The sequence below is a fragment of the Oncorhynchus gorbuscha genome, linkage group LG07 (assembly GCF_021184085.1).
Source record: "Oncorhynchus gorbuscha isolate QuinsamMale2020 ecotype Even-year linkage group LG07, OgorEven_v1.0, whole genome shotgun sequence".
In the NCBI taxonomy this organism is placed as follows: domain Eukaryota; kingdom Metazoa; phylum Chordata; class Actinopteri; order Salmoniformes; family Salmonidae; genus Oncorhynchus; species Oncorhynchus gorbuscha.
Genome location: NC_060179.1, coordinates 45,866,042 through 45,893,503, shown reverse-complemented (window position 1 = coordinate 45,893,503; position 27,462 = coordinate 45,866,042). Strand labels below are relative to the sequence as shown.

At 42.0% G+C, this 27,462-nt stretch overlaps 1 long non-coding RNA gene across 1 annotated transcript; it reads right to left on the bottom strand.

The window, feature by feature from the left end:
* Window positions 1-6,996: 6,996 nt before the first annotated feature.
* LOC124039227 lies at window positions 6,997-26,935 on the bottom strand. The gene is made up of 3 exons (XR_006839529.1): window positions 26,696-26,935; window positions 8,902-9,039; window positions 6,997-8,018 (listed from the first exon to the last, which is right to left on the bottom strand). It is a non-coding gene; the product is annotated as an uncharacterized LOC124039227 (long non-coding RNA).
* Between the last annotated feature and the right edge of the window lie 527 nt (window positions 26,936-27,462).

Sequence of the window (27,462 nt, the reverse complement as noted above, 5' to 3'; positions counted from 1 at the left end):
GGAGCTGGGCACTGCAGGGCCTGGATTCACCTCTACATCGCCAGAGGAATAGAGGAGGAGTATGATAAGGGTACGGCTAAAAGCAATAAGAATTGGTCGTCTAGAACGTCTGGAACAGAGAGTAAAAGGAGGTTTCTGGGGGCGATAAAATAGCTTCAAGGTATAATGTACAGACAAAGGTATGGTAGGATGTGAATACAGTGGAGGTAAACCTAGGTATTGAGTGATGATGAGAGAGATATTGTCTCTAGAAACATCGTTGAAACCAGGAGATGTCATCGCATGTGTGGGTGGTGGAACTAATGGGTTGGATAAGGTATAGTGAGCAGGACTAGAGGCTCTACAGTGAAATAAGCCAATAAACACTAACCAGAACAGCAATGGACAAGGCATATTGACATTAAGGAAAGGCATGCTTAGTCGAGTGATCAAAAGGGTCCAGTGAGTAGTGAGGTTGGTTGGGGACACGGCGATTTAGACAGCTAGCCGGGCCATCGGTAGCAAGCTAGCATAGGATGGAGGTCTGTTATTAGCCACATCATGCGTTTCCGTCGGTAGGATTAGTGGGGTTCCGTGTGGTAGAGGGGATGAATCCAATTCGCAAAAAAAAAAAAATAGATAACATCAAATTGATCAGAAATACAGTGTATACATTGTTAATGTTGTAAATGACTATTGTAGCTGGAAACAGCAGATTTTTTAATGGAATATCTACGTAGACGTACAGAGGCCTATTATGAGCAACCACCACTCCTGTGTTCCAATGGCAGGTTGTGTTAGCTAATACAAGTTTATAATTTTACTTAACTAAACCAAGCAAAAAAAAGAAATGTCCCTTTTTCAGGACCCTGTCTTTCAAAGATAATTCATAAAAATCCAAATAACTTCACAGATCTTCATTGTAAAGGGTTTAAAACACTGTTTCCCATGCTTGTTCAATGAACCATTAACATTTAATGAACATGCACCTGTGGCCTGGTCGTTAAGTCGCTAACACCTTAAAGACAGTAGGCAATTAAGGTCACAGTTATGAAAAATTAGGACACTAAAGAGGCCTTTCTACTGACTCTGAAAAACACCAAAAGAAAGATACCCAGGGTCCCTACTAATCTACGTAAACGTGCCTTAAGCATGCTGCAAGGAGGCATGAGGACTGCAGATGTGGCCAAGGCAATAAATTGCAATGTCCGAGACGCCTAAGAGAGCGCGACAGGGAGACAGGACGGACAGCTGATCGTCCTCGCAGTGGCAGACCACGTGTAAAAAACCCTGCACAGGATCGGTACATCCGAACATCACACCTGTGGAACAGGTACTGTATGGCAACAACTGCCCGAGTTACCCCCGGATCACACAATCCCCCCATCAGTGCTCAGACTGTCCGTAATAGGCTGAGAGAGGCTGGACTGAGGGATTGTAGGCCTGTTGTAAGGCAGGTCCTCACCACACATCACCGGAAATAACGTTGCCTATGGGCACAAACCCACCATCGCTGGACCAGACAGGACTGGCAAAAAGTGCTCTTCAATGATGAGTCGCGGTTTTATCTCACCAGGGGTGACGGTCGGATTCGCGTTTAATGTCAAAGGAATGATCGTTACACCGAGGCCTGTACTCAGGAGCGGGATCGATTTGGAGGTGGAAGGTCCGTTACGGTCTGGGGCGGTGTGTCACAGCATCATCTGACTGTGCCTGCAATGACAACAAGCTATCTAAATGCTGTGCGTTACAGGGAAGACATCCTCCTCCCTCATGTGGTACCCTTCCTGCAGGCTCATCCTGACATGACACTCCAGCATGACAATGCCACCAGCCATACTTCTCGTTCTGTGCATGATTTCCTGCAAGACAGGAATGTCAGTGTTCTGCCATGGCCAGCGAAGAGCCCGGATCTCAATCCCATTGAGCCTGTTGGACCTGGGACCTGTTGGATCAGAGGGTGAGGGCTAAGGGCCATTCACTCCAGAAATGTCCTGGAACTTGCAGGCGCCTTGGTGGAAGAGTGGGGTAACATCTCACAGCAAGAACAAGCACATCTGGTGCAGTCCATGAGGAGATGCACTGCAGCTGGTGGCCACACCAGATACTGACTGTTTTTTATTTATTTTGACCCCGCCTTTGTTCATGTAAACACTTTTCCATTTCTGTTAGTCACATGTCTGTGGAACTTGTTCAGTTTATGTCTCAGTTGTTGAATCTTATGTCCATACAAATATTTACACGGTAAGTTTGCTGAAAATAAACGCAGTTGACAGTGAGAGGACGTTTCATTTTTGTTTATTTATATTCTTGACAACTTTTACTATTAAGTCCGAGTGTTGAACTGTGTCCCTGGCTGTCTGTATATTATAAAAAACAAAAAATCAAGTGGTCTGGTTTGCTTAATGTCAGAAATGTTTAATGATTTATAGTTACTTTTGATATGTAACTACATTTTTAATCAAATACTTTTACAGACAAATACTTCCACCACTGTTTAAAAGCTTCTATGAAAATGTATATACATAAGAATTAAACAGTTGGACAGATCCTATAGCCTTTTTAGATTCAACAGCTCTAAATAAATGATCAGCTACCAAAAAAAAAAAAAAAAAAAAATCACTAAAAACAGATCACCCAAGAAGTAATATTAAATACTGTTATAACATTCGCACAGAGAAAAACACCAGGACTGGATGGCTTTCCCATCCATATTATATTCAACATTTTGGGACAAAGTAGCCCCCCTATTTAAACAAATGACAACACACATCACTCAAATCATTATTTCCTAGTTCCATGTATCAAACAGTTTTTTCAGTTATTTTAAAAGAAGGAAAATCTTGAGATTCCCCTTCTGATTATTGACCCATAAATTCAATCAATTGTGACAATGAAATAATAACAAAGCTCATCAGCAATAGTTTGGCAAAAGTCTTGCCAGACATGACGCATATCAATCAATCAGGGTTTATTAAAAATAGACACAAATACAAAAAACATGTTTCAGTTTAATACAATATGCAAAAAAACAAGATTTACTGTAGATTTATCAATAATGGCTGTTAATGCCGAAAAGGCACAGAACACAGAGCACCCAAACGAGGTATCCCCACATCTCCCACTCTTTGTCCTTCGTCCACTCCGGATGCACAACACCCAACCGCTCTTGCACCCTTCAAACTTCATCTGCTTTCAAATGAGTACATCCCGCTCCACACGCCCTGGTGCCACACTCTTGGCACCCATCTTCCTGCCACTGTTACAAATACGTAAAGACACGTTCTTCTTTCAGATTCTCTCAAATTGGTTCAGCCACAGTGGTACCCAGGTTTTCACTACACATAAGCCTTTTCCAAACTATCTTCCAATGATCATCATCCCGGGGATTATGCCGTGGCCAAAACCCACGAGTTACAGTCCCTATTTTATCCACAGCTTCTGGAATCCCATTTGTCAAAAGAAAGATATTTTATCCCCCAGTCCCTTTCGATACGTCCTTATTACCCTGATCAATTAGCTCATGTCCATAAAAGAGTCCTAAGGTATAATTACGCTGGCTCTGCTTGTCTTTTGCCCTCATAAAATATCAACATTCCACAGGCCTGATCTGTCTTTGCCATTGGTCTACTCATTGAACCAAACAACTCTCTCATGGATTTGGGTTTAGACAAAATTAACACCGCAGTCCCGTTTGGGGACACTTTTCTAACTAAGTCTCGAACAAACTTTACCCAAGTGTTTACGGGGCCGGCTTCACCCACACAAACAAGTAATGTGGATAGAGCCAACACAATCAACCACCAACGACCACATTCTGTCGTCTTCCCTCTCTTATACCCCCTAAGGGTTTGTTTATTTACCAAATAACCTTGCTGATCATGTGAAAGTTGGTTCTGCAGGGCTTTGCTTCTGCCTCTCGTTTCAGGTTGTGTCTGGCTTCATCATCTCCAGTGGGCTGAACACCTTCTGGCAGTGGGACAGGGGGTGCCAGCCGGACCTTTCCTGAACTCTGACTGCTGTTGGTGTTGCCATAGTTACTTTGAATGGCCCCATCCATCTTGGCTGGTTCTATTTTCTCTTGTGGATCCGGATTTTGACCCAGTCTCCAACCTCCACAGGCAGGTAGTCGGGGTCCTCACCTGGTACCTCCTCTTGAGCTTCCCTAGTGTGAGAGTGGAGAGATCTGACAATAGTAGTTAGCTCTTTCATGTACTCCAAGTGTTCTATTTCAGCTAGAGTGAGGTCTATTTGTCTGTCAGTCATGGATCTTCCTGTCAACATTTCATGTGGTGTACATCCCAGGCCTTTAATAACACTACTGGACATTTTCATTAACACCAGTGGTAAAACATCCACCCAATATTTCTTGGTGGATGCCTTAGCTAACCTTTGTTTTACTTCTTATGGCTGCAGGGGCAGTATTGAGTAGCTTGGATGAAAGGTGCCCATATCAAACGGCCTGCTCCTCAGTCATAGTTGCTAATATTTGCATATTATTATCAGTATTGGATAGAAATCACTCTGACGTTTCTAAAACTGTTTGAATGATGTCTGTGAGTATAACAGAACTCATGTTGGCAGGCAAAATCCTGAGTTGAAATCAAAACAGGAAGTCAGAAATCTGAGCTTGTATGTATTCACCAGAGTCCCCAATGAAATCCCCTTGAGATATGAATGATGTTGCACTGCATAGGGGTTCCATTATAGATGTCAATCATCAATATAAATTATAATGAGGCTTCTATGTTGTTGTGGGAGTGAATGAGAGCAGAATATATCAGAATATATCAGCCATTTTCTGATCATGCTTATTCCTCATGGTAGTCACTTGCGTTCCATTGCTTATGAAGACAAGAAAGAATATTCCGGTTGGAACTTTATTGAAGCTATATGTTAAAAACATCCTAATGATTGATTCTGTACTTAGTTTAAAATGTTTCTTCGACCGGTAATATAAATTTTTTCAATTTGTTGTCCGATATAAACGCTGACCAGAATTAGCGTTTGGAAATGTATACCAAAGGCTCTAACAAAATAAGCTATTTGGACATAAATAACGGACATTTTCGAACAAAACAAACATTTATTGTGGACCTGGGATTCCTGGATTGCTTTCTGATGTAGATCATCAAAGGTAAGGGAATATTTATCATGTAAGTGTCATGTATCATGTTCTTGTTTATGTTGACGCCATCTTTGCGGCTGTGGTGTTTTTACTTTTGAGCTCCATCTAAGATTACTGCATGCTTTCTTTTTCCGTAAAGTTAAAAAAAAATCTGACACAGCAGTTGCATTAAGGAGAGATATATCTATAATTCTATGTCTATAACTTGTATTATCATCTACATTTATAATGAGTATTTCTGTTGAATGATGTGGCTATGCAAAATCACTTGATGTTTTTGGAACTAGTGAATCTAACGCGCCAATGTAAACTCAGATTCTTTTGATATAAATATGAACTTTATCAAACAACATGCTTGTATTGTGTAACATGAAGTCCTATGTGTGTCATCTGATGAAGATAATTCAAGGTTAGTGATTCATTATTATCTTTATTTCAGTTTTTTGTGGATGCTATATTTTGCTGGAAAATGGCTGTGCTTATTGTGGTTTGGTGGAGACCTAACATAATTGTTTGTAGTGCTTTCCCTGAAAAGCCTATTTGAAAATTGGACACTTTGGTGGGATTAACAACGAGAAAATCTTTAAAATGATATAAGACACATGTATGTTTTAGGAATTGTAATTATGAGATTTGTGGTTTGAATTTGGCGCCCTCTATTTTCACTGGTAGTTGTCATATCGATCCCGGTACCGGGATTGCAGCCATAACAGGTTATGTAGCTAACTAACATACATACTGCTGTAATGATATGCTATGTGGTTCGTAAGGACAGCTTAGCTAACAAATGATCAGCCAACATAATGTGTAAGGTAACTTACTTGAAGTCGTTACTTTATTACATTGAGTAGCAAGCTACCCCTTCATTAGGGCAAATCTGGTCTGTGATAGGAGGGGGTGGGTTTCAAACTTAGCTCGGCTATTAGACTTCTTTAGTAAAGATTGAATAGTCTATTGTTCAGCTATTAGCACCCCTCCCCAACTTGCAACAAATGGTTGTTATTCCAATCTTGTTCCTTTCCCTCTTCCTCGCATCATCATTCTGTGCCTGAGTGGCTCGCTTGTGGGCATGCTGGCATGATATGGTAGCATTTTCAGTTGTGCATCAAGAATTCTGCATACAGTAGCACGTTTCTAAGAAGGTGTGGTTATCCACAGGAAAATTGTTATATGCTGTGTAGGTACATTTGTGTCTTTTTGTCGAGAGCAAAACTTTATTTTCAATCAAAAATAATTGTTCTGAAAGCAACCTTTTTCCAAAACAATGGAAGTCATAGCGGACACCTACGAAGAAGGACTGTGTGATGATGGCATCTCAGGTAAACAGCACTGTGTCACGACTTACGAAGTAGGCTCCTCTCCTTGTTCGGGCAGCGTTCGGTGATCGACGTCACCGGCTTTCTAGGCATCGCAGCTCCATTTCTCATATATCCATTTGTTTTGTCTTGTTTCATACACACCCGGTTTTCATTCCATAATCACACTACATGTATTTAGTCCTCTGTTCCCCTTCATGTCTTTGTGTGTAATTGTTTGTTGTTAATGGTGTATGTTCACGCGCTATATTTTTGTTTATTGTTCCATGTTTTTGGGCACTTAAGATGTCATTTGCTCTGGAATTCCAGACCTTGGCCGCTGGAGGAGACTGGAACTACAGGGCCCTCATCGACCACTATCGGTGCAGCCTGCATGAGGACGTCCGACGTAAGCTGGCCTACAGCGATGCCACCATCTCCTTTGACCAACTGGTGGATTTCTCCATCCGGTTGGATAACCTGCTGGTCACCCTCGGACGTCCAGAGGGGGCTCTGTCGGTGCCATCCTCCAGCACCCCCGCTCCGGTGCCCATGGAGTTGGGAGGGGCTGCGCGTAAGGAGACTGGAGGAGGAGCCATCACGTGCACCATCTGTGGCCGCAGAGGGCACACTGCCGGTCGGTGCCCTGTGGGTTCCTCTGGGAGTCGAGGCAACAGGCAGGGCACTCTGGGGTCACCCCAGGCGAGTTCGCACCACACTCATCCAGAGTTCTCTGTTGACCACCGGTTTGTATCTGTTTGTTTCCATGATTTTTCATGTGCGATAAATCTCCTGGCAGACGCTGCGCTTCCCAGGAGTCACGTGTAATCCCCTGTTGCAAGCGGAGACGGAGGCGGAGACATATGTCTCCGAATCCCTGTGTCAGGGGTACATTTGGTCCTCTACTTCACCCGCCTCCTCAAGTTTCTTTTTTGTGAAGAAGAAGGATGGAGGTCTATGCCCGTGCATTGTCTATAGAGGTCTCAATCAAATCATGGTGAGGTACAGTTACCCGCTACCTCTTATCGCCATGGCGATTGAGTCAATGCATGGGGCGCGCTTCTTCACGAAACTGGATCTCAGGAGTGCGTATAACCTGGTGCATATCCGAGAGGGAGACTAGTGGAAGACAGCATTAAGTACCACCTCAGGGCATTATGAATATTTAGTCATGTCATTAACGACTGGTTTAGGCGCTCAGAGGAGACATTGGACCCGCTCATTTGCATCTTCAGCAGGCGTGAGGCGTCAGAAAGCGAGCACAGACCGCCACCACAGTGAGGCCCCGGTGTTTGTACCGGGGGACTGGGTCTGGCTCTCGACCCGAAACCTGCCCCTCCGCCTACCCTGCTGGAAGCTGGACCCGCGGTTTGTGGGGCTATTCAAAGTCCTGAGGAGACTGAACGAGGTTTGCTACAGGTTACAGCTTCAACCAGATTACCGTATTAACCCCTCATTCCATGCGTCTCTCCTCAGGCCGGTGGTGGCTGGTCCACTCCAGGAGTCTGAGGTGGGGGAGGTTCCTCCGCCCCCTCTGGACATCAAGGCGGCGTCGGCGTCTCTATCCGGATCGCCCTGTGCCTCGTCCTCCAGGTCATCCCTGAGTTGTCGGCGCGCTGCGGGAGCATAGACAGAGAGAGAGGTCATGTCACTGTCATGTTTAATAACACTCCCACAGAGTGCCCCCACACACACACAGTATACTCATGGAACATGGTAATGTCCTGCAGTGTCTGTAAATCAAATCAAATCAAATAGTAGTCCCCAGCTTTCTCATAGCGTGTCGTAACTGTGGCTAAGGGCATATCTCCCTAGGTTGAAGGCCAGTTCCGTACCAAAAGAGTCAACTATTTCGGAAACCGCATTTGGAGAGCGACAGGTGGAGAAATAAATAAACATGTTGAATGATGCATCTTTCAATCTCAGAGAGATGGCAGAGGTCTCTCTTCATTGTGTTGAATTGATATTTAACTTGAATCCAGCACTTATGAGTTGCTTTAATGGTAATGGTATACATACTGTATATATTGTTACAGTAGTATGGAGTAAGGCCCATGTAATGCAACATGTTAACAAAAGTAACCAATAGAAATTGTTGTTTACTGGTAGTGTTGGAAAGCTAGCTCCATGTCTCCCTAGATATGGGGAGGGGGGGCTGTGGTAGTCTTTATAGATGAGATGAAAGGTCAGGGGACTCTGCACCTATCACACTGCTCCACCAAACACAAACAAACACTTGGTCACGGTGAGATAGAACTCAAAATGACAATACGTTGTGAGAGCTTTAAGATATCAAATAACTTCTTTCAAGGATAAAAATGATAAAACTGAGTAAAAACATTGGCAACTTTGTGTGAAGAGGTGTGTAAAGCACAAATTGAATCCTGTACTTCTGCTTGACTTCCTGGTTATGGGTGCACATAATATGGCCGCTGACACAAAACATTGATTTTGAATGGGGATTCACATGTTAGTAATTCTATTTTTATAGAATGTTACCTGTGCAGGTGGTTCTGGGAGGTGGTGAAGATCAGATTGTGGCTCAGGATGTTGGAGAGAGGCACTGAGGTCAGCCCACTGCACCAGCTCCCCCACTGTGTACCCGCAGCCTCAGAGGACCCCTGGTTACAGAAAGACCTAGAGAAGAGGAACACATGGACGTGGAGTACGATGATTATTCATGGTTGTATTCATGGTGTAGATCATTCTTCAATACATTGAAATGGATACGCAAAGCCACAACGTTGTTGGCTATTAAGGTATTAGAAATATTTCTAGCACCCGGGGGCACATACAGAGAGAGCTTTTAAACCACATCCTTATTTGAGGTTATAGACAGGTTTTACCACTTCAGTAGTACACATTCACAAATCATCCAACCAACATATCAGTGCACTGTGTCTAACCTAAGGAATAGTAACTCAAGACATATGAAAATATATCACAGCAGGAAAGAGGTGGATTATAAATATCCAACTCCTGCATATATCTTTAAAGTATGTTCCAGTGGAGGCTCCTCAGAGTAGTAAGGGGAGGACCATCCTCAGTGAATTAAAAATAATAATAATAGCAAAACATTAAAAAGTTATCCTTTTAGATAAACTATACTAAATATATTCACATATCACCAAATAATTTGTTAAAACACACTGTTTTGCAATAAAGGTCTACAGTAGCCTCAACAGCACGCTGTAGGTTAGCACCATGGTGTAGCTGGAGGACAGCAAGTTTCCATCCTCCTTTGGCTACATTGACTTCAAAACAAAACCTATGAGGATCATGGTTCTCACCCTGGAGGACGTCCTCCAACCTATCAGAGCTCTTTCAGTATAAGTTGTCCACCCAATCAAAGGATCAGAGAATGAATCTAGTACTGAAAGCATAAGCTACAGCGAGCTAACACCGCAGTACATAACATGTGGGGAGTAGTTCTCTCTTTGAGTCAGCTACTCACCACATTTTAATAATAGTTTAAAAGTTGAACAAATACATTTCCTCAAAATGGAGGAGAGAGAGAGAGGGAGCTAGTTTGGCTTAGAATATTGTTTGCCTGGTCACCTACAGCTGATTTGTTGAGCACTGAAGTCTAAGTGAAGGGAAAAAGTGAGAGGAGGAGAGTGCGTAGATGCGAGAAAGAATTATACAACAAGCTGGCTGCTATGAAAATTAACTGTGTTTGTGTGTGATCAAGGGTGTATTCATTTCGCCGATTCTGTTGAAAAAAAAATCTTAAACGGAAGCAAACTGAATGAACATTCCTGAATTTGTCCAATAGAAACTCTCATTTGCAACTGTTGGACTAATGATTACACCCTAGATCAGCTAGATGCAGGCAAGAGTGTGCAATGCGGTATTGGATGTGTTACTGTCTGTCACCTTGATTACTAAAATGTTTCTCTGTGCACCTACGGTGTAAACTTTAACTCATAGGCTAGGTTATAGCAACCTCATGATGGGTATAAGGAACGTTGTTGTATCATGTAGTAGCCTAAACATATCAATGTTACATTGAGCTGGGTGAATGTAATATGAATGACAGTCATCCAATATGCTGTAGTAGAAATAAGGCCATGCTCATTAAAACAATAATCGTCCTCCCTCATTTTAAACGGCACCAACCGCCACTGAAGTTGACCCCAAAGAATTACACATAACTTAATATGATCTCTGTGGTTGACCCACTATCTTCTGCAGTGAGTCCATCTTAAGGCCTTTGCATACTGTACGATTTTAGCCATCTTGTCCACATCGTAGGCAAATTCTTAGGTCGTAAACGATTGTCGGACATCTTGGCTCATTCAGTGTAACAGGGTCTAGGTCTGCCAATTAAGTACCACTAGGCTCCGACAAAATCCTGACAATTCTTTTGCCTTTACTCTGTAGTGTGGCTGGTGTTATTGTAACAGTATAACTTTAGACCGTCCCCTCGCGAACCAGGTACTCTGCACACATCAGTCACCCACGAAGCATCGTTGCCCATCGCTCCACAAAAGCCGCGGCCCTCTGCAAGGGGAACTACTACTTCAAGGTCTCAGAGCAAGAGACATCACCGATTGAAACACTATTTAGCGTGCACCACCGCTAACTAAGCTAGCGTTTCACATCCGTTACATCTTGAGCCCTCTCCCGGTGAATGACCAATAGGAACATGGCCGGCATTTAGCTGAACAGTCAGATTAATATAATAGATTAATATAATAGTTTGATCTAGAAGTTTACATGCTGTGCAAGAAGAATGATTTCCCTAATAATCTTGTACTTGACACATCTGACATTAGGCTACCTGATGGGATTTGGATAAATGTACAAAATCAGCATTCAAAATAAACGTTCCATAAACGTTCACTGTGCATAAACACAGAGTGAGTTTTGCGCCTCAGTGGACACAGCCTACATCGGCTGACGTAGCCTACATCGGCTGACGTAGCCTCGCAAACAATGGCAGAATGTGACGACACAATTTAAGCAAATCGTACAATCTGGGCAAATTGATATCAAGATTTTCATTTGGTAACATTGAACAGTTTGATGTGATAAATTGTAAAAGACTGAATCCGACATAGACTGCAAAGGGCTTTAGTGATGTTCTCTCCCATCTTGTGTCCTGTCCATCCACAGCAAACAGACAGCCTCTCCATCCTGGACCGCAGGAGGTTACACCAAACACCTCATACAACAGATTCAGAGTCATCAGTATCTCTGCCTGTGTGAAATAAAAGGGACTATTGAACAATAATATCATAGTAGCATGAAAGTAATGCATACAAGTTAGAATACAGATACAGGCATCATAAAAGTCTTGACAAAAGGCTACTAAAACAGTCAGCAAATGTTCAGTGAAGTCCATAAACATTGTTTTGCCATGACAGATTTTGATAGTCGTAATACCTAGGACAAGTGACATTTAACATGTTATCAAGCGACCCTCTCTGTGTGGGTGCATGGTGGCTAGTGCCATGGTGGTATCAAGGCACAATGCGAGACTCAGATGCAGACACAGGAGGCAGATGGTTGGAGTCTTACAATGTTTATTTATCCAAAAAAAAGAGGTAGGCAAGAGAATAGTTGTGTACAGGCAAAAAGGTCAAAACCAGTTCAGAAGTGTTCCCTCTCACTCAGGTGGTACCGTCCACGCCATAGAAGGCATAGCAGGGGTGCGGGTCCCAACGAGTTTGCAGGAACTGGGGACATTAAACGGAAAGTGATTGTGTGTGTATTTCAGATAGAAAGAGAGAGAGTAAAGTAAGTTTGTGACATGGGCCCAATAACAAAAACAGATTAAGCATTTACATGCTCAATTGTCAACCGTGTTGTGACTCACTTCAAGTTCCACAGCACAGTGGGGAGACACAGGCTCCTCTGGTAACTCACACACCTCATGGAGACGTGACAAAAGAGATCAACCATGAAAATAATAACTGTATTGAGTTAATTGCAGGATTTTCTGTAATTGAAGATTTGTCTTCCAAAAAACATTAATAATATTTACGTATGGATTTTGTCTAAAGTAACGGTTAGAAACATTTCGTAAATTAAAAAAGCACACTTTCTTTAACCTCAATGTCAACTTGTTTTTACATGGCATTGTTGTTTTTAGCTGTATACAGAGCATTCGGATAGTATTCAGACCCCTTTACTTTTTTCATATTTTGTTACGTTAAAGCCTTATTTTTAAAAGTATTCATAGTTTTTTTTCCCTCCTCAATCTACACAGAATTACCCATGACGACAAGCCAAAACAGGTTTAGAAATTTTGCAAAAATCTAATGAAAACATGAAATATAACATTTACATAAGTATTCAAACCCTTTACCCAATACTATTTTGAAGCACTTTTGGCAGCGATTGCAGTCTCAAGTCTTCTTGGGTATGATGCTACAAGCTCAGCGCACCTGTATTTGGGGAGTTTCTCCCATTCTTCTCTGCAGATCTTCTCAAGCTCTGTCAGGTTGGATGTGGAGCGTCGCTGCACAGCTATTTTCAGGTCTCTCCAGAGATGGTCAATCGGGTTCAAGTCCGGGCTTTGGCTGGGCCACTCAAGGACATTCAGAGACTTGTCCCAAAGCCAGCCCTATGTTGTCTTGGCTGTGTGCTTAGGGTCATTGTCCTGTTGGAAGGTGAAACTTCGCCCCAGTCTGAGGTCCTGAGCCCTCTGGAGCAGGTTTTGATCAAGGATCTCTCTGTACTTTGCTCCGTTCATCTTTCCCTTGATCCTGACTAGTCTTCCAGTCCCTGCCTCTTAAAAACATGCCACAGCATGATGCTGTCACCACCATCCATTCTAGAATAAGGCTGTAACGTAAAAATGTGGAAAAAGGAAAGGGGTCTGAATACTTTCTGAATGCACTGTAAATGTATTTTGGATATTGTCAGTATATTTTGAACACATTCAGACAATGCGATTAATCACGATAAAAACTCATTAGTGCACTGAAATTAAAAACTTGAAGTTAACTGATTAACTCTGACAGCTCAAAAAATGATACCCTATTTTATTAACAACCTTGGCAATTATTTTGGCACAATGATCTACTGTGCTGCTCAGAGTGCTCAGTGGGTAATAAATGATAGTGTGATCATTATCACCATATGATTTGTATAGTAAATACCAGGTAAAAAAGCATATTACAAAATAAACTTAAATGAGCACTATTCCTAGCATTCTATAGTATGAGAGGAACCCCATTGTGTGCCCAAAGAGGCCCCTTCCTGTAAGCACTTCCCCCTGGTGTTAATCAAACACACACACCTGACCCACCTGCCTCCGCCACCCCAAACATTCTCCTTTACAATGCAGACCGTGCCAAAACACAAGCTGTGTAAAACAGCCTTGTAAAACGGGCAGGAGAGGGGAACTCAGTCACAGACGAGTTGCGAAGCCCAAAAATGGCAATGAGAAGGTGGGAAAAAACCCTGCATCTGAGAAAACACGTGTATGAGTCGACGAATCAAATTCTTCAGGGGTTGTGAGCGTTCTTGCTTTCTTTCTCCCTCCCTCTGTTCCCCACACCCTCCATCCTTCTCTTCCCTGTAGCCTGACTCCCACCTGACACCTCTTTGGGGGGGTTGTTAGGGGAGACTTAAAGCTTTTTCCTCCTGGCGTCTGCGCCAAGCACACACACACACTCCGCCAGGATAGGTAGCTTTCTGGGACTCGTTTAACCCCTCATTTATCGGCCTTAAGGACCCCCTCCCTCATATTCACCTGTAGTTTCTCACCTTTGACTCTCACTGGCCCACGGTCACCCGTTCTAGAATCCCAGGTTGTTAACTTCACTGTGTTATTAACCCTTGAACTTAAACTATTACACAGCCGTGAACTGTGGCCTCGAGTAAGAGTATCAAAGCAGCTTCAGCCTGTCACTAAAACACTAGAGTAGACCAATGATTTTATTGGGGTATAATGGAGAGACTAGCTGCATTGACTTAATGGCCATATCATGTGCCAACTCTAACAAGAGTATGTAGTCATTGCATATCTACTAATGTGTAACGAATATCATATAATATGATATACTATACGTTACTTTAGTACGATGTTCTATGATATTATTTAACATTATATAACATTACATAACACAGACACAACTTAGTCATAGGTGCATACATTTTATACAGTTGGAAGTAACATACACTTAGTGTAACGTCGTTCTTCATTTGTAGAAAGAGAGTCGGACCGAAATGCAGCGTGGTGGTTACTCATGATCTTTAATGAAGGATCGCGATACATGACATAACTATTACAAAATACAAAACAACAAACGGAACGTGAAATCTAATTACAGCCTATCTGGTGAAACTACACAGAGACAGGAACAATCACCCACGAAATACAAAGCGAAACCAGGCTACCTAAATATGGTTCCCAATCAGAGACAACGAGAATCACCTGACTGATTGAGAACCGCCTCAGGCAGCCAAGCCTAAACAACACCCCTAATCAGCCGCGATCCCAAATACTACAAACCCCAATATGAAAATACAATATAACATAAACCCATGTCACAACCTGGCCTGACCAAACACACAAAATACAATGACCAAGGCGTGACACTTAGGTTGGAGTCATTAAAACCACTCCACAAATTTATTGTTAACAAACTATAGGTTTGACAAGTCGGTTAGGACATCTACTTTGTGCATGACACAAGTCATTTTTCCAACAATTGTTTACAGGCAGATGATTTCACTTATAATTCACTGTATCACAATTCTAGTGGGTCAGAAGTTTACATACAATAAGTTTACCGTGCCTTTAAACAGCTTGGAAAATTCCAGAACATGATGTTATGGATTTAGAAGCTTCTGATAGGCTAATTGACATCATTTGAGTCAATTGTACCTGTGGATGTATTTCAAGGCCTGCCTTCAAACTCAATGCCTCTGCTTGACATCAGCCAAGACCTCAGAAAAAAATTGTAGACCTCCACAAGTCTGGTTCATCCTTGGGAGCAATTTCCAAATGCCTGAAGGTACCACTTTCATCTGTACAAACAATAGTACGCAGGTACAGTATAAACACCATGGCTTGGTTGCAAATGGGTCTTCCAAATGGACAATGACCCCAAGCAAAATGGCTTAAGGACAACAAAATCAAGGTATTGGAGAGGCCATCACAAAGCCCTGACCTCAATCCTATAGAAAATTTGTGGGAAGAACTGAAAAAGCGAGTGCGAGCAAGGAGGCATACAAACCTGACTCAGTTACACCAGCTCTGTCAGGAGGTATGGGCCAAAATTCAACCAACTTATTGTGGGAAGCTTGTGGAAGGCTCCCTGAAATGTTTGACCAAAGTTAAACAATTTGAAGGCAATGCTACCAAATACTTTATAAATTTCACATTCTTAAAATAAAGTGGTGATCCTAACTGACCTAAGACAGGGAATTTGTACTCGGATTAAATGTCAGGAATTGTGAAAAACTGAGTTTAAAATGTATTTGTATGTAAACTTCTGACTTCAACTGTATATTCAGCAGTAACCTTGGTAAAGCAAGAGAAAATCCACATTTCCTAGAGTACAGATGAACAATAGCATGTTAAAGAAATCACTTGAATTCCCTCCATCTAATTTATCTCGCATGCATTCTTAATGTTCTATTTTTCTATTGCTGAACAGTGTACATATCCTTTCTTTAGAATAAAAACACAGGACAATGTAGGACAACACTGTACCTGAAACAAAAAAAGTAGGCCTGGATGACCAAGTTAAACAATTTATAAAGGCAATGCTACCAAATACTAATAGAGTGTATGTAAACTTCTGACCAACTGGGAATGGAATGTGATAAAAAATAAAAGCTGAAATAAATCACTCTAATATTATTCTGACATTTCACATTCTTAAAATAAAGTGATGATCCTAACTGACCAAAGACAGGGAATGTTTATTAGGATTAAATGTCAGGAATTGTGAAAAACTGAGTTTAAATGTATTTGGATAAGCTGTACTTCAACTGTATATGGGTAACCCTTGGTGTTGCAAACACCATGCTCTACCAACTGAGGAACACAGGATCTGACTGTAACTATAGGCCTCTGTAGCTACATGATGCGGTAGCTATATGATGTACACTACCAGTCAAAAGTTTTAGAACACCTACTCATTCAAAAGGTTTCACTTTATTTGTACTATTTTCTACATTGTAGAATAATAGTGAAGACATCAAAACTATGAAATAACACATAGAATCATGTAGTAACCAAAAAAAGTGTTCAACAAATTACAATATATTTTTTCTTAAAATAGCAAGCCTTTGCCTTAATGACAGCTTTTCCAATCGTATTGAAGGAGTTCCCACACATGCTGAGCACTTGGTGGTTGCTTCTCCTTCACTCTGCGGTCTGACTCATCCCAAACCATCTCAATTTGGTTGAGGTTGGGGGATTGTGGAAGCCAGGTCATTGATGCAGCACTTCACTCTCCTTGGAAAAATAGCCCTTACACAGCCTGGAGGTGTGTTGGGTCATTGTCCGGTTGAAAAACAAGATAGTCCTCCTAAGCGCAAACCAGATGGGATGCCGTATCGTTTCAGAATGCTGTGGTAGCCATGTTGGTTAAGTGTGCCTTGAATTATAAATAAATCACAGTGTCACCAGCAAAGCACCCCCACACCATAACACTTCCTACTCCATGCTTCACGGTGGAAAATACACATGCAGAGATCATCCGTTCACCCACACCGCGTCTCAAAAAGACACTGCGGTTAGAACCAAAAATCTGTCATTTGGACTCCATACCAAAAGACAACTTTCCACCAGTCTAATGTTCATTGCTCGTGTTTTTGGCCCAGGTAGGTCTGTTCTTATTATTGGTGTCCTTCAGTAGTGGTTTCTTTGTAGCAATTCGACCATGAAGGCCTGATATACAATGTCCTCTGAGCAATTGATGTTGAGATGTGTCTGTTACTGCATTTATTTTGGCTGCAATTTCTGAGACTGGTAATGCTAATGAACTTATCCTCTGCAGCAGAGGTAACTCTGGGTCTTCCATTCCTGTGGCGGTCCTCATGAGAGCCAGTTTCATCATAGCGCTTGATGGTTTTTGCGAGTGCACTTGAAAACTTGAGTTCTTGAAATTTTCCATATTGACTGACCTTCATGTCTTAAAGTAATGATTGACTGTCTTTTCTCTTTGCTTATTTGAGCTGTTCTTGCCATAATATGGACTTTGTCTTTTACCAAACAGGGCTATCTTCTGTATACCCCCCTACCTTGTCACAACATAACAGATTGGCTCTTGAATGAGTAGGTGTTCTAAAACTTTTGTAGTTCCAATGTGGTTCCAAGTTTGGGGTTTGATTCCTGCATGCACTGTAAGTTGCTTTTGATACTAAATGTGTGTTCTTAACAACCATATTGTATTATTGTTAGTTAGAGAGAGGTCTGGTTGTGATCCTTGCTGTCCTACCTGTTTGTGGTCCTCTTGTGCTCACAGTGTGTGGGTGTAACTATGTTCCTGTTGTATGAAGAGAGTCAGACCGAAATGCAGCGTGTAGGTTACTCATGACTTTAATGAAGGAATTGAGGTACATGAAATAACTGTATAAGAAAACAACAAACGGAACGTGAACTAATTACAGCCTATCTGGTGACTAACACAGAGACAGGTACAAACACCCACAAAATACAACGCGAACTCAGGCTGCCTAAATACGGTTCCCAATTAGACACACCCCTAATCATACACAATCCCAAATACTACAAACCCCAATACGAAAACACAACATATAAACCCATGTCACACCCTGGCTACCCAAACATATACCAAAAACACAAAATATGATGACCAGGGCGTGACAGTGGGGCTGATGACAGAGGTTGTTTCTGGGCCATTCTTTGTATCTCTCTCTCCACGGACCGCACCAACTGTGTGAAATTATTATATCAAATAAGATTATTTGAACTAGTTTGTCACACAGCCACACTGAAACCCTCTTTTAGGAGTGTAGGTGTACTTCTGCAGAAGGATGGTGAGAGCCTCTTTAGCAGGTTGGGGAGCGTCTCACTCCCTCGTTAGCCACTGCACCTGAGAGCTCAGAGCCTCCAAACATAGAGCCAGTCTGCACACGCTGTGACCATGGTTACCTGGGGGATAATTGACAGTACAGGAAGTTGATATTATATATGTAGAGTCAAGGTGTATTCCGTTACCATGTGACCTGAGTTTGTTTTTTTGGTCATGTCATATGGTCAGGGGGAAATCCCGTCCGTGTTCTGGTAACATGTTGTATTGCACAGTAAAGTAGTGCATATCCTTTGAATTATAATATTCATGGCCTTTTTCACAGTCCATGCAGTCTATGTTATATGGCACAGTGAGAAATACACTGAATTCTGAGACATGACTCCATAATGTCATCCAGCAAACATTCCAAACGAAGACCCCTGTATGGATCACCTGTACACACATCATATTGTAAAAGGCATAGCTAATTAGACCATGTCCTAGGATAAAATACCAGATTGCATCATACACAGGTTATGTAATGACATCTATTCTAGTTGGCTAGAGTGATTATGGTCATTCATTTAAACATACACCTAGTGCGAGGAATAATCATTTGACAGTGGAACTGAAATGTCCAACATGCCTATTTTAGGACAGATAGTGATGGCAATGAGTCATAATTCCTGACATTCAAATATTGTTGGAGTGGTAAACTGGAGATTTTCACATGATTACGATATCCTCACGTGGCTTTGTGGATTCAGAAAGGTCCCACACACATGCAGGACTGACGCGCACACACATACACATGCAGAACTAACACATGCTCACAAACACACAGACAGAAACACACACAATCCTAGACATACGTGAATGTTTACACAGACGCCATAACGGGCAACGCTGGCCCCTGACTAAACTTGATGACATCACCTCCAGTTCTAAAGTCATATTGAGGTCAAATTTCAACATTCTCTCCCTAACACTGCCCTTTCATATTAGTCAGAGGGACAACTTTTACTGTAAGGCATCATCATGTGTAGTGCTTCACTCTTTGTACACTGTGCTCTAGTGCAGGGTATCCCTGATCCTCGAGTAACCCCCCCCCCAACAGTACACGGTTTGTATTGTAGCCCTGGGCAAGCACACATGACTCAACTTGTCAGCTAATCATCAAGCCCTCAATGAGCTGAATGAGGTGTTTGTCCAGGGCAACAATACAAATATGTACTGTTAGGGGTACTCGAGGACCAGGGTTGGGATACAATGCTCTAGTGTATGCCAAAACACATTACTTGGCCCCAATAGTGATACCTTGTATGAAACTATGGCGTTCTCGGCTGGATCAAATTGATCTGTGGATGACTTATACACCCATCATAGAGTAAAAATGTTCGCTGCTCTGGCTCCCCAATGGTGGAACAAACTCCCTCACGACGCCAGGACAGCGGAGTCAATCACCACCTTCCGGAGACACCTGAAACCCCACCTCTTTAAGGAATACCTAGGATAGGATAAAGTAATCCTTCTCACCCCCCCCCCCCCCCTTAAAATATTTAGATGCACTATTGTAAAGTGGTTGTTCCACTGGATGTCATAAGGTGAATGCACCAATTTGTAAGTCGCTCTGGATAAGAGCGTCTGCTAAATGACTTAAATGTAAATGTAAATGTAAATAGAGTTTAGAGAAGATAAATAAAGAGTGAGAAAAAGTAAATCAACTATTTGTTATGGCACAATTAATAGGAGATTTAGCAAAAACACCCAAAGAACTATATTGAATAAACTATAACTACTTCCTTTTACAAGCATTTCCTCTCAGGGTACACACCTACATCCTATACAACACAGGTGTCAAACTCATTCCACGGAGGGCCGAGTGTCTGAGGGTTTTCGCGCCTCCCTTGTACTTGATTGATGAATTAAGGTCTCCGTACAGAAACATCAGTCAAAGAACTCAACGACTAGTCCGGTCTTTGAGAAACAACATCCACTATAGGACTGTCAGCGACAAAGAGTTTGAGACCATGTGATAGAACACCTAGTCCACAGGTGTTGGGTACACCAGTCAGTCCACATCATAGTCCATTCATAGGATGGCAGGTAGTGGTTAGGACCGTTGGTTCAGTAACCGAATGTCGCTGGTTTGAATCCTGAGCCAACTAGCTGAAAAATATGTTGTTTGGATCTTGAGCAAGGCACACAACCCTAATTGCTTCTGTAAGTCGCTCAATAAAAGAGCATCGGCTAAATGATTAAAATGTAAATGTACATTCAGTGGAGGATATACTGTACATTCAGTCAACCCATGATAAATGTAACTGGCATGACAAACATGCAATAAACACATGCAGATATCCAGAGACAATGCACTTACACAGAGAATACACTTATCAGGTGTGTGCACTTATAAGTCTTAAACCGTAGTCCTACACAGGATATATAGTCTTAATCAGTTGTTCGGCTTTTGGGATCAATTGTTAGCCATTACCTCCAGGGTCGCAGTGCAAACCCCATCGTACAGAGTCAAGAGGTGAGCCTGACTGTCAAAACAGGAGAACGTACAATTGAATAAATAAGTGTTATTATCAGTCAATAGTGCAATAATTGGGGGAAAGAAACACAAAGAGATGTTACATCTAGTAATTGTTTTTCTTCACTGTTTTCAAAAGTGAAAATTAGATAGGTTCAAATAATTGTTTTCCTTGTGTACAAGCCCACCAGAACTTTGTCACCACTCAGTCCAAAACACAACATCATGGATAGTTTGATCATACTTTCCATTTACACTGATGGGAAAATGTTGACCTTCCATATTCATAGTCACAATTTTGACAAGGTGTAAAATGGTTCAACATATGGCTGTGTTTCCTATTGAAAGTTAATAGGAAACAGTCCCTTTCTCCCCATCCTTTAGTCTTTTTGTTTTGTTACTCTGTGTAGACTCCTATTAAGTGTTGTATTAAAAAGGTTATAAAGCCATTTGAACAGCCATGTGTACTCAATAGGGAAATCATTTGACTTATGATTGACTGAAAGAAATGTATAATAAGAAGATCGTTAGATTTCAGTGCTGCCTTTGATATCATTGACCATAACCTGTTGTTGAGAAAATGTATGCGTTATGGGTTTTCAACTTCTGACATATCGTGGATTTAGAGTTCTAATAGAACAGTTTTTTTTTAAATAGAAGCTTCTCTAATGTCAAACATGTAAAGTGTGGTGTACCCCCGGGCAGCTCTCTATGCACTCTACTCTTTTCTATTTTGTCCTTGTATGCTGATGATTCAACCATATTCGCATCAGCAACCACAGCTAAGGAAGTCACTTAAACCCTTAACAAAGATTTGCATTCTGTTTTGGAATGGGTGTCCAGTAATAAACTGGTCCTGAACATCTAAAACTAATTCATTCCCTAAATTCAAAATCGCAGCTGAATTTGGTAATGAATGGGGTGGCTGTTGAACAAGTTGAGGAGATTAAATTACTTGGTGTTACCCTAGATTGTAAACTGTCAAGGTCAAAACATATAGATTCAATGGTTGTAAAGATGGGAAGAAGTCTGTCTAATAAAGATATCTGCTCTGCTTTTTTGACACCACACTCCACAAAACAAGTTCTGCAGGTTCTAGTTTTATCCAATCTTGATTTGTCCAATCATATGGTCAACTGCTGTAAAGAAAGACCTAGTTAAGCTGCAGCTGGCCCAGAACCGCGCGGCACTTCTAGCTCTGCAATGTAATCAGAGGGCTAATATAAATACTATGCATGCCAGTCTCTCTTGGCTAAGAGTTGAGGAAAGCCTGACTGCATCACTTCTTGTTTCATAAGAGACATTAATGTGTTGGAATTTCCAAATTGTTTGCATAGTCAACTTACACACAGCCCTGACACACACTTACCCTACCATGCCACCAGGGGCCTTTTCACAGTCCCCTGGTCCAGAACAAATTCAAGGAAACGTACAGTATTACAGAGCCATGATTGCATGGAACTCCCTTACATCTCATATAGTGCAAGTGAACAGCAAACCTGGTTTCAAACAACAAATAAAGCAATACCTCACATCCCAATGCCTCTCACCCATGTGACTTGCTTGTTGTGTGTATGTAGTGACATGTGGAAATGATACATTTTATTTGATTTATTTTACCAGGCAAGTCAGTTAACAAATTCTTATTTTCAATGACAGCCTAGGAACAGTGGGTTAACTGCCTGTGTGCTGCCATCCTGTTAGAAGGTAACAGATTATTTTCTTACAATGGTTAAATTAGATTTTCATTGTGTTCAATGGTGTTATTTGCCCCCTAGTGGCGCTTTCTGGTACTTAGAAAGACAACGCAAACGGGAAGTTCAGAATTGGTTTTGCACGCATAGAAGCAGCTACAGACAACGCTACGGTGCAGGTCTTTCAATGTAGTTATTTCTTGTCACGCTTCAGCCTTGGAAAAATATTTGTTTGTAAGTTCGATTCAAGCATTTAGCTAATGATGATAATCTTGTTATTGATAGAGTTTCTTACATATCAATGTTGGTTGCATTTACTCACAAATTGCAATGCCTTTTGTGTATGTCGTTAGCTGTATTACTTTGCTCATGAGTCATGCAAACGAATTGTAAAATATACAATACTGTAGTGTTGTTACTGTTTCTAGTGTAATATGCTTTGTGATTCTACATAGATGGTTATACATTATTAGAGTAATGAAAGGAGCAATTACCATATGGTTAACAATTAGCTATATGGTTTGGCATCATGCCAGATGCATGGTACTTTAGCATGTGCTTTGTATTATGCAACTTCAAATGTTTAATGTACAGCTACAGTATGTCGGTGTGAATTGAACACTAAAGTATATTCTTCTGTATTTTGCAGTTTCACAACATAAACGTTTTCAATATATTCATTCAAGAAAAGTCACGCCTTGGGAGTTTTATTGAAGACTTAGTTGTTAGCCATCTGTCTAGTTTTGCATGGGAACGCAACTCAAGGGCAGAATAGTGAAAAACATCACAGCGGGCTCAAGCACAAGAATAACGGCACACGGTGGTTATGTTTCTATGTTCATCAGCCAACAAAGCCTCTTATCCTAGGGAAGACCAGCAGTCTATGATGCAGCAACCAGAGCCAGGTGTTCAACAGAGAGAGATGGAAGAGCCTCTTCAGCACATTGGGACCAAGTCTCAATCTACAAGATCAAGGTCATCAAAACAGTCAAGCAGATCCTCAACAGCGAGTTCTGCAGCCGTCAAAGCACGCGCCAAGGCGGAGGCAGCACGCGCACAAGTCTCTTATGCTGAGAAGGAAGCTTCTGTGATGAAGCAAAAGGCCAGCTTGTTGAAGCAAAAGGCAGAAATAGAGAAGCAAAAAGCTGACCTCGAGGCAAGTTTATATGTTCTCCAAGTTGAGAGAACAGCTGCTGCTGCATTGGCTGAAGCTGCAGTCTTTGAAGAAGCTGTAGAATCAGAACGCAGAGAGCTTCGCAAAGAACTAGACACCGGGACACAGCCCTTAAGTCCAGTCCAACGTACATGTGAGTACGTACAACAACATGCTAGGCCCTACTTTGCTGAACTTCCATTTGAAGTGGAGAAACAAGAGCTTAGTGTTGACCCAGCTACATGCCATAATCCAGAAAGTAGCAAACAGAACATGAGCAGAGACTCTCCGTTCAAAAGAAATGAACAGCAGCATGGTGGAAATGGAAAGCAAGCCCACTTCCAGTCACACACACACACAACTTCCCTGAGTCACAAGTGGCACCAGACCTCATTAAGTACCTCCTACGACGCGAGATGGTGAGTTCAGGACTCCTGAAGTTTGATGATCGCCCTGAAAATGATTGGGCATGGAAAGCATCCTTTCTCAATGCGACCAGAGACTTGAATTTATCAGCCAGGGAAGAGTTAGATCTAATTACCAAGTGGCTAGGGGCAGAGTCATCTGAGCAAGCAAACAGAATTAGATCTGTCCATATTTTCAACGCAACAGCAGGACTTAACATGGTCTGGCAACGACTAGAAGAGTGCTATGGTACACCCGAAGTAATCGAGAATGCACTGTTGAAGAAAATTGATGATTTTCCAAAACTGGCTAACAAAGACAATCACAAACTAAGAGAACTAGGTGACATTCTTCTCGAACTGGAGTGTGCTAAAGTAGAAGGGTACCTTCCAGGCCTCGCTTATCTGGACACATCTCGGGGGGGTAAACCCTATTGTAGAGAAACTTCCATTCAGTTTACAAGAAAAATGGATAGCACAGGGATCCAAATATAAGGAGGACTATCGGGTAGCATTCCCACCATTCTCGTTCTTCTCGAGATTCATCAGGAACCAGGCGAAAATTAGAAATGACCCCAGCTTCACCCTCTACACCTCAACTAACCAGGTGTCCATGAAAAGTGAGAAACCTGCCAGGTACAGCAGCAAGACACCTGTGACTGTAGACAAGACAGATGTGTCATCTGAGGCTTCAGACCACCAAACCAAACCCAGTAAGACAAAGGTTGAAAACCCTGACAGTCACTGCCCAATACATAACAAGCCTCATCCTCTTAAAGTATCGTGGGTTTAGATACAAAACTCTAGATGACCGCAAATCATCTCAAAGACAATGGCATTTGTTTCCGATGTTGTGGGTCAACTCAGCACAGAGCTAAAGACTGTAAGGTTTCAATCAAGTGCTCTGAGTGCGACAGCGACAGGCATCTTGCTGCTCTGCATCCAGGCCCAGCCCCTACAAATACATACACCGCTACAGCAGAGACAGATAATGGCGGGGAGCAAGGTGACGATGCTCTTCTATCTGTCACCTCAAAGTGTACAGAGATCTGTGGTGAGGCAGTCAATCCAAGATCATGTTCAAAAATATGCTTAGTCAAAGCTTATCCGGCTGGGAAAAGAGAGAAAGCTGTCAAAATGTATGTAGTGCTTGATGAACAAAGTAACAAATCTCTGGCCAAGACAGAGTTTTTCAGTCTCTTCAACATCAATGACAACTCTGCTCCATACACCATGAAGACGTGTTCTGGGGTAACAGAGACTTCAGGCAGGAGAGCCGTCAACTTCATGGTGGAGTCTATAGATGGACACATGCAGCTCACTCTCCCTACTCTGATAGAGTGTGATATGATGCCAGACGATAGGATGGAGATTCCCTCCCCGACATTGCGTATCATCATCCCCATCTGCAACCAGTTATGGACAGAATTCCAGCTGTGGACCCAGACGCTCCCATCCTCCTGCTCTTAGGACGAGACATCTTAAGGGTACACAAGGTACGAGAGCAAATCAATGGGCCCCACGACACTCCTTATGCACAGCGACTCGACCTCGGGTGGGTCATTGTGGGTGAGGTCTGTCTGGGAACGGCTCACCGACCAGCCAATGTTAACGTGTTCAGGACAAACATACTTCAAAATGGTCGCACATCCTATCTGAGCCCATGCCCTGACATCATCCAGGTAAAAGAGAACTACAACAGCGTAGCTCAGAAACACATCTCTCCCTCTACAGTGCACTTGAGAGATCCAATCACAACTGTGAACACAGACAGCCTGGGATGTTCCGTGTTCGACAAAACACAAGACGATGATAAACCAGCACCATCAGTGGAGGACAAAGCCTTCTTGGACATTATGGACAAACAGGTTTTCCAGGATGGAAACAACTGGGTGGCTCCACTACCCTTTCGCCCCAATAGACGTCGCCTTCCTAATAACAGGGAGCAGGCCATGAACCGTCTCACATCACTTCGCAGGACTTTAGACTAAAAGCCTGACATGAAGCGTCATTTTATTGACTTCATGCAAAAGATGCTGGATAACAACCAAGCCGAACCTTCACAGCCACTAGAGGGAGACAAAGAACGTTGGTATCTGCCCATATTTGGTGTTTACCATCCACAAAAGCCTGAACAAATACGAGTAGTATTTGACTCCAGTGCTAAGTGTCAAGGCGTGTCACTTAACGATGTTCTGCTCAGTGGTCCAGACTTAAACAACACACTCTTGGGTGTCCTAATACGTTTCCGCAAGGATTGCATTGCACTAACAGCAGATGTGCAACAAATGTTTTACTGTTTTGGTGTAAGTGAGGATCAGAGATTACTTAAGGTTTCTCTGGTATGAAGACAACAACCCAGATAGAAACATAACTGAGTACAGGATGAAAGTCAACTTGGGAACAGCCCAACAGCTTCAACTTTCAATTGTTTTGAATAAAAATTGTGTGTGTGTGTTATTTATTAGGATCTCCATCAGCTAACACCAATAGCAACACCTAGTCTTACTGGGGTCCAACACATAACTAAAAAGACATTAGACAAAAGACAATTTACATACCTTTAAAAACATTAACACTTCAGGGTTCTCGTTGGGCTCTTTGTTGCCTCTCTGATTAATGCCCTCCTTGCCTGGTCTGTGAGTTTTGGTGGGTGTCCCTCTCTTGGCAGGTTTGTTGTGGTGCCATATTCTCTCCATTTTTAAATAATGGGTTTAATGGTGCTCTGTGGGATGTTCTAAGTTTCGGATATTTTTTAATAACACAAGCCTGATCTGTACTTCCCCGCAACTTTGTCCCGGAACTGTTTGGAGAGCTCATTGGTCTTCATGGTGCCACTTGCTTGGTGGTGCCACTTGCTTAGTGGTTTTGTAGACTCTGGGGCCTTTCAGAACAGGTGTCTATATACTGAGATCATGTGACAGATCATGTGACAGATCATGTGACACTTAGAAAACACACAGGTGGACTTGATTTAACTAATTATGTGACTTCTGAAGGTAATTGGTTGCACCAGATTTTATTTAAGGGCTTCATAGCAAAGAGGGTGAAAAGATATGCACGTGCCAGTTTTCAATAAAAAAATAAATAATTGAAACAAGTTATTATTTCAATTTCACTTCACCAATCTGGACTAATGTGTGTTTGTCCATTACATAAAATACAAATACACATCTATTTAAATTACAGGTTGTAACGCAACTAAATAGGAAAAACACCCAGGGGGATGAATACTTTTGCAAGGCACTGTATACAGCACTAAATGTACCCTGAGCGCCATATAATCAGTGTCCTATGGATTAGTGTACCTCACATGATATGAATGCTG